Here is a 6,615-nt window from a genome sequence, read left to right as displayed (position 1 = left end):
ACTACTTCTTTAAATTGACACCAGATCCGGTGACCTTTGGGACATGGTTTGACCCCCTTAGGAAAGTGCTATCATCATGAAACGTTCAGATCACTTACAACTCAATAGATTCTACCTTCCTGTAACATTTCAGCCTGATTGGACCTTGTTTTCACACAAATGAACCCAGAATGATGTGAAATTGTGCTTCGTGCAACATAATTATGGGTGCCATTTACAAACCATAAGTGCTAATGACTACATTCCTTTTTGTGGTTGTAGAGGCTGTTGATTGGAGTACACTAAAACAAACCTAACCTCTCTAGGACATTCAGAAGCCAAGTTATAAGCCCACAAAGGTGTAACTGGACTACTTCTTTAAAGTGACACCAGGCCCGGTGACCTTTGGGACATGGTTTTACCCCCTATAGGAATGTGCGATCATCTTGAAACGTTCAGATTACTTACAACTCAATAGATTCTACCTTCTTGTAGCGTTTTAGCCTGATTGGACCTTGTTTTCACACAAATGTTCCCAGAATGATGTGAAATTGTGCTTCGTGCAACATAAGTCTGGGTGCCATTTACAAACCATAAGTGCAAGTGACTCCATTCCTTTTTGTGGTTGTAGGGGCTGTTGATTGGAGTACATTTAAACAAACTTGATCTCTCTAGGACATTCAGAAGCCAAGTTATAAGCCCACAAAGGTGTAACTGGACTACTTCTTTAAAGTGACACCAGGCCCGGTGACCTTTGGGACATGGTTTGACCCCCTTAGGAAAGTGCTATCATCATGAAACGTTCAGATCACTTACAACTCAATAGATTCTACCTTCTTGTAGCGTTTGAGCCTGATTGGACCTTGTTTTCACACAAATGAACCCAGAATGATGTGAAATTGTGCTTCGTGCAACATAATTCTGGGTGCCATTTAAACACCATAAGTGCTAATGACTCCATTCCTTTTTGTGGTTGTAGGGGCTGTTGATTGGAGTATACTAAAACAAACCTGATCTCTCTTGGACATTCAGAAGCCAAGTTATAAGCCCACAAAGGTGTAACTGGACTACTTCTTTAAATTGACACCAGATCCGGTGACCTTTGGGACATGGTTTGACCCCCTTAGGAAAGTGCTTTCATCATGAAACGTTCAGATCACTTACAACTCTATAGATTCTACCTTCCTGTAACATTTCAGCCTGATTGGACCTTGTTTTCACACAAATGGACCCAGAATGATGTGAAATTGTGCTTCGTGCAACATAATTCTGGGTGCCATTTACAAACCTTAAAGAGCGGGTCAATTGAGCCTCGGAGTCCTTCTCCACCCACGTATCAATTTTAAAAAATGCAACATTAGTAGGCGTTGCCTGGAGGACCGAGAGGGCGGAGCCACGGCAGTGACGAAGACGATGGCTAACTAGACGAAGCTAGCTCCCTTTACTCTGAGCAGTTGATAGAAGTGGAGGACGTTTCTCCCCCTCCTTACAGACACCCGAGAAGAAAGGGACCAAGTCTATTTGGAGGAGACAAGCGGACCTGAGTCTTATTGTTTTGAGCTTGTGAGTTGCCTGAAACTCCCAGAACCGACCCAACAGAATCACCTCTGAAAGGTAAGTAGCCGTTAGCCATAGCATTGGATTAGCTGCAGGGTTTGTCTCCACGGCCCCAAAAAGCTAGTATTCAGCATGTTTTAGAGGTTTATCTGCTTCAGCACACCTGGTTTTAATCAGCAACAAATAGCTGAGCTGCTTAACAGCTAATCTAACCTGTTAAAGCAGGAAAATCCACTGAAACATGCTGGATAGCTCTCCGGTAGCCCTGGGCTCAAGGTACAGTCTGCTGCATATAAAGTTATGAAAATACCCCATGAGAAAATTATTCTGTAATGTGTTCAGCCCACTAAAACTGCCCTGATTTCTTTATTTATTTACTAATAACAGCTGCTCTCTCGGTTCTAGGTCCTCTGGTGTCTGCAGCTGGTCTCTGGTGTCTGCAGCTGGTCTCCTCTGCTGGTGTCCTCAGGATCAGGAACTTCCAGAAGAATGTGCCTTTCAATGACTCTTTCCCCCTTATTTGTTATATTAATTAAATAAATCTCAATTTATATTTTTCCTGTTTTTGTTCATGTCCATAAATACTTAAACATGCTTGAAATTAGAACGAGCTTTTAACAGTGAGGTGCTAGTTTAATTAATCACAATAGCTAGTTAAACATGCAACAAAAATGTGATATTCAATGTAATTTATAAATATCCATTAAAATATCAAAACTGGAATCTAAATGAGATATTTGGCAGCACAAAAAACTTGTCAAACACAATATTTATTATAATAATTGTAGGCAGACAGGAGACAGAGCTGATGGAGGTTCTCAGTCATCGAAGGAAGGCTGAAGGCTTTCCAGGAACAGGAGATGTGGTGTTGTCTCTTCTCTCTCTATTCTGCCAGATGAGCTGATAGGTTACAGGTGTGTGAGGACATCCTCATGCTGTCACAACCAGATGACAGGAGTTATCAGGTGATCAGCCAGGCTAATGAGATGCAGAAAGAAAACAAATTCAGGACAGTGTACAATATGTGGTGTTGCTCACCTTATGTGCTCTTATAGAGTATTAACATGTGCCTGCCTCATGGTGTAGTCCATATTTTGCTGAATGTCCTGCAATAATGCAGGTTATTAGTTAATTTACTTTTGATAGCAAAAACAAAATATTTAATGTAAAAGTTATTTTCCTGGAGAATCAGCTTACACGTCACCACCAAGTGTCACGGGGGCAGAATCAGTAGCCTCTGTCATGATGTAATCACATACTTATTTAATTGTTAATATCTTAAAAATTCTGAAATGTTTTAATTTTTTTTTTTTACCTTGAACAGTTCACTGAGCTTGCACTGTCACTGAGGTGGAAGCTGGAATCAACAGCAGACACCTCACACCTTGGTCTTTTCAGGGGGTCTGGACGCTCTGGGACCTTCTGGAAGATGAATTTTCATCATGGTCCCCGTGGGTCACCAGACACACTGCGGCTGTGAACTCCATTCTGGCTGGCTATGTAAAAACAAAGAAGCAGCACATTTATAAATGTTTAAAAGAGCATAAAATCACGTGTAAAAATAATCTGTAAAACAAATTAAAACTAGAAGGTGATAATAAAATGTTTGCATAGAAGATTATTAAAAATAATTCACCTTTGCTACAGGGAAGGTTTCACATCAGCCTGGACAAGTACATTCATGCAGCTAAATCAGTCTGACAGCCAGTGTCTTGGGCAGATTTAGCCTGAAAAAAAAAATAGAAGCACATTGTTGTTGGAGTTTATAGTCAGATAATATACAAAAGAATCTCCTATATAGGCGCTTTATAACATTCCTAGTGTGTGATCGTTGTTATAACGTAAAAGTCAGTCACATATGATGTGGAGAGCCTGAAATGCGACCTCCTGAACAGAATTCCTCACAGAACCGGGTCACAAGCTGGATTTCACGCTGTAATGCTGTCAACAAGTGCTGCGTCAGTTAGAGTCACTGTTGCAGAATTGCCGACTGACTAGCTAAAGGAAGTGAACCACGTCTCTCAGACTTTGCATTTAGGTAGGGAATTGTCTTTAGAAGATGTTAAAACGTTTATTTAGCTGACTCACCTCAGACTGGAGCCCGCCGTGGTGGGGGAGCAGAGTCGGTGGGCTGCATCTAAATCGCGGAAGAGCCACGGTGGGCAGCCTCCCTCTTCAAACGGAGACGTGCAGAATCGCGGGTAAAATGCCCACAGAGTCACCGCAACCATACTACACTACACCTACTCACCAATACTAAGACGATATGGAACACTAAACCCGAAATACTTTCCCAATTACACTAACAGCCAAACACTAACTAAACTATAATATACAACAGCCAAGCTAACACTAAATAAGTATTTATAACACTAAAAGATATGCTAAAGACTAGGATATGCTAATGCTATATGCTAATGCTGAACTACCGCTGACCTCCTACACTCGCTTGCAAATCCAACTCCCACTCGCCACAGGGCGTGGCCGAGACGCTCGTTGCTTTTATAACTTTGGCACGGACCTGCTACGTAGTACTCTACTGGTTTACGTAGTACTTTACTTTTTAGCCATTGGCTAAAATTTATTCAAAATGACTCAAATTCTATGTTTTCAGCTGAAGGTGGCGCATTACTGTGGTTTTTAGACAGAATTTTTAATTTTTAAAGAAAATGCACCAAAATGCTAAAATAAAGAATGCACACATTTAAAACACTATTAGACACTCATTTATACAGTTCATCAGCAAAAAAAAGTTAATTTAGACGTTACTTGCTCTTTAAGTGCTAATGACTCCATTCCTTTTTGTGGTTGTAGGGGCTGTTGATTGGAGTACACTAAAACAAACCTAACCTCTCTAGGACATTCAGAAACCAAGTTATAAGCCCACAAAGGTGTAACTGGACTACTTCTTTAAAGTGACACCAGGCCCGGTGACCTTTGGGACATGGTTTGACCCCCTTAGGAAAGTGCTATCATCATGAAACGTTCAGATCACTTACAACTCAATAGATTCTTTCAGCCTGATTGAACCTTGTTTTCACACAAATGAACCCAGAATGATGTGAAATTGTGCTTCGTGCAACATAATTCTGGGTGCCATTTACAAACCATGAGTGCTAATGACTCCATTCCTTTTTGTGGTTGTAGGGGCTGTTGATTGGAGAACACTAAAACAAACCTAACCTCTCTAGGACATTCAGAAGCCAAGTTATAAGCCCACAAAGGTGTAACTGGACTGCTTCTTTAAAGTGACACCAGGCCCGGTGACCTTTGGGACATGGTTTGACCCCCTTAGGAAAGTGCTATATTCATGAAACGTTCAGATAACTTACAACTCAATAGATTCTACCTTCCTGTTACATTTCAGCCTGATTGGACCTTGTTTTCACACAAATGAACCCAGAATGATGTGAAATTGTGCGTCGTGCAACATAATTCTGGGTGCCATATAAAAACCATAAGTGCTAATGACTCCATTCCTTTTTGTGGTTGTAGGGGCTGTTGATTGGAGTATACTAAAACAAACCTGATCTCTCTAGGACATTCAGAAGCCAAGTTATAAGCCCACAAAGGTGTAAGTGGACTACTTCTTTAAATTGACACCAGATCCGGTGACCTTTGGGACATGGTTTGACCCCCTTAGGAAAGTGCTATCATCATGAAACGTTCAGATCACTTACAACTCAATAGATTCTACCTTGTTGTAGCGTTTCAGCCTGATTGGACCTTGTTTTCACACAAATTGACCCAGAATGATGTGAAATTGTGCTTCGTGCAACATAATTCTGGGTGCCATTTACAAACCTTAAGTGCTAATGACTCCATTCACTTTTGTGGTTGTAGGGGCTGTTGATTGGAGTACATTTAAACAAACCTAACCTCTCTAGGACATTCAGAAGCCAAGTTATAAGCCCACAAAGGTGTAACTGGACTGCTTCTTTAAAGTGACACCAGGCCCGGTGAAATTTGGGACATGGCTTGACCCCCTATAGGAATGTGGGATCATCTTGAAACGTTCAGATCACTTACAACTCAATAGATTCTACCTTCCTGTAACATTTCAGCCTGATTGGACCTTGTTTTCACACAAATGAACCCAGAATGATGTGAAATTGTGCTTCGTGCAACATAATTCTGGGTGCCATTTACAAACCATAAGTGCTAATGACTCCATTCCTTTTTGTGGTTGTAGGGGCTGTTGATTGGAGTACATTAAAAAAAACCTGATCTCTCTAGGACATTCAGAAGCCACGTTATGAGCCCACAAATGTGTAACTGGACTACTTCTTTAAATTGACACCAGATCCGGTGACCTTTGGGACATGGTTTGACCCCCTTAGGAAAGTGCTATCATGATGAAACGTTCAGATCACTTACAACTCAATAGATTCTACCTTCCTGTAACATTTCAGCCTGATTGGACCTTGTTTTCACACAAATGAACCCAGAATGATGTGAAATTGTGCTTCTTGCAACATAATTCTGGGTGCCATTTACAAACCATAAGTGCTAATGACTCCATTCCTTTTTGTGGTTGTAGGGGCTGTTGATTGGAGTATACTAAAACAAACCTGATCTCTCTAGGACATTCAGAAGCCAAGTTATAAGCCCACAAAGGTGTAACTGGACTACTTTAAATTGACACCAGATCCGGTGACCTTTGGGACATGGTTTGACCCCCTTAGGAAAGTGCTATCATCATGAAACGTTCAGATAACTTACAACTCAATAGATTCTACCTTCTTGTAGCGTTTCAGCCTGATTGGACCTTGTTTTCACACAAATGGACCCAGAATGATGTGAAATTGTGCTTCGTGCAACATAATTCTGGGTGCCATTTACAAACCTTAAGTGCTAATGACTCCATTCCTTTTTGTGGTTGTAGGGGCTGTTGATTGGAGTACACTCAAACAAACCTAACCTCTCTAGGACATTCAGAAGCCAAGTTATAAGCCCACAAAGGTGTAACTGGACTGCTTCTTTAAAGTGACACCAGGCCCGGTGACCTTTGGAACATGGTTTGAACCCCTATAGGAAAGTGCGATCATCTTGAAACATTCAGATCACTTACAACTCAAT

At 41.1% G+C, this 6,615-nt stretch overlaps 2 long non-coding RNA genes across 5 annotated transcripts; one reads left to right on the top strand and one right to left on the bottom strand.

Annotated features, from left to right (window-relative positions):
- The first annotated feature begins 1,126 nt into the window (after window positions 1–1,126).
- On the top strand, window positions 1,127–2,089 carry LOC139061700 (uncharacterized). Its single transcript, XR_011515479.1, has 2 exons — window positions 1,127–1,593; window positions 1,942–2,089. It is a non-coding gene; the product is annotated as an uncharacterized lncRNA (long non-coding RNA).
- Window positions 2,090–2,290: 201 nt separating this feature from the next.
- LOC139061825 (uncharacterized) lies at window positions 2,291–4,052 on the bottom strand. 4 transcript variants are annotated; one of them, XR_011515566.1, is made up of 3 exons: window positions 3,173–4,052; window positions 2,852–3,032; window positions 2,291–2,642 (listed from the first exon to the last, which is right to left on the bottom strand). It is a non-coding gene; the product is annotated as an uncharacterized lncRNA (long non-coding RNA). The 4 variants fall into 4 exon arrangements; XR_011515626.1 differs by having other exon boundaries at window positions 2,291–2,514; XR_011515518.1 differs by having other exon boundaries at window positions 2,852–4,052.
- Window positions 4,053–6,615: the final 2,563 nt, after the last annotated feature.

The sequence above is a fragment of the Nothobranchius furzeri genome, chromosome 1 (genome assembly GCF_043380555.1).
Source record: "Nothobranchius furzeri strain GRZ-AD chromosome 1, NfurGRZ-RIMD1, whole genome shotgun sequence".
Classification (NCBI taxonomy): domain Eukaryota; kingdom Metazoa; phylum Chordata; class Actinopteri; order Cyprinodontiformes; family Nothobranchiidae; genus Nothobranchius; species Nothobranchius furzeri.
Note: the sequence above shows the minus strand (reverse complement) of the source record. Positions and strands in the feature narration are given on the sequence as shown.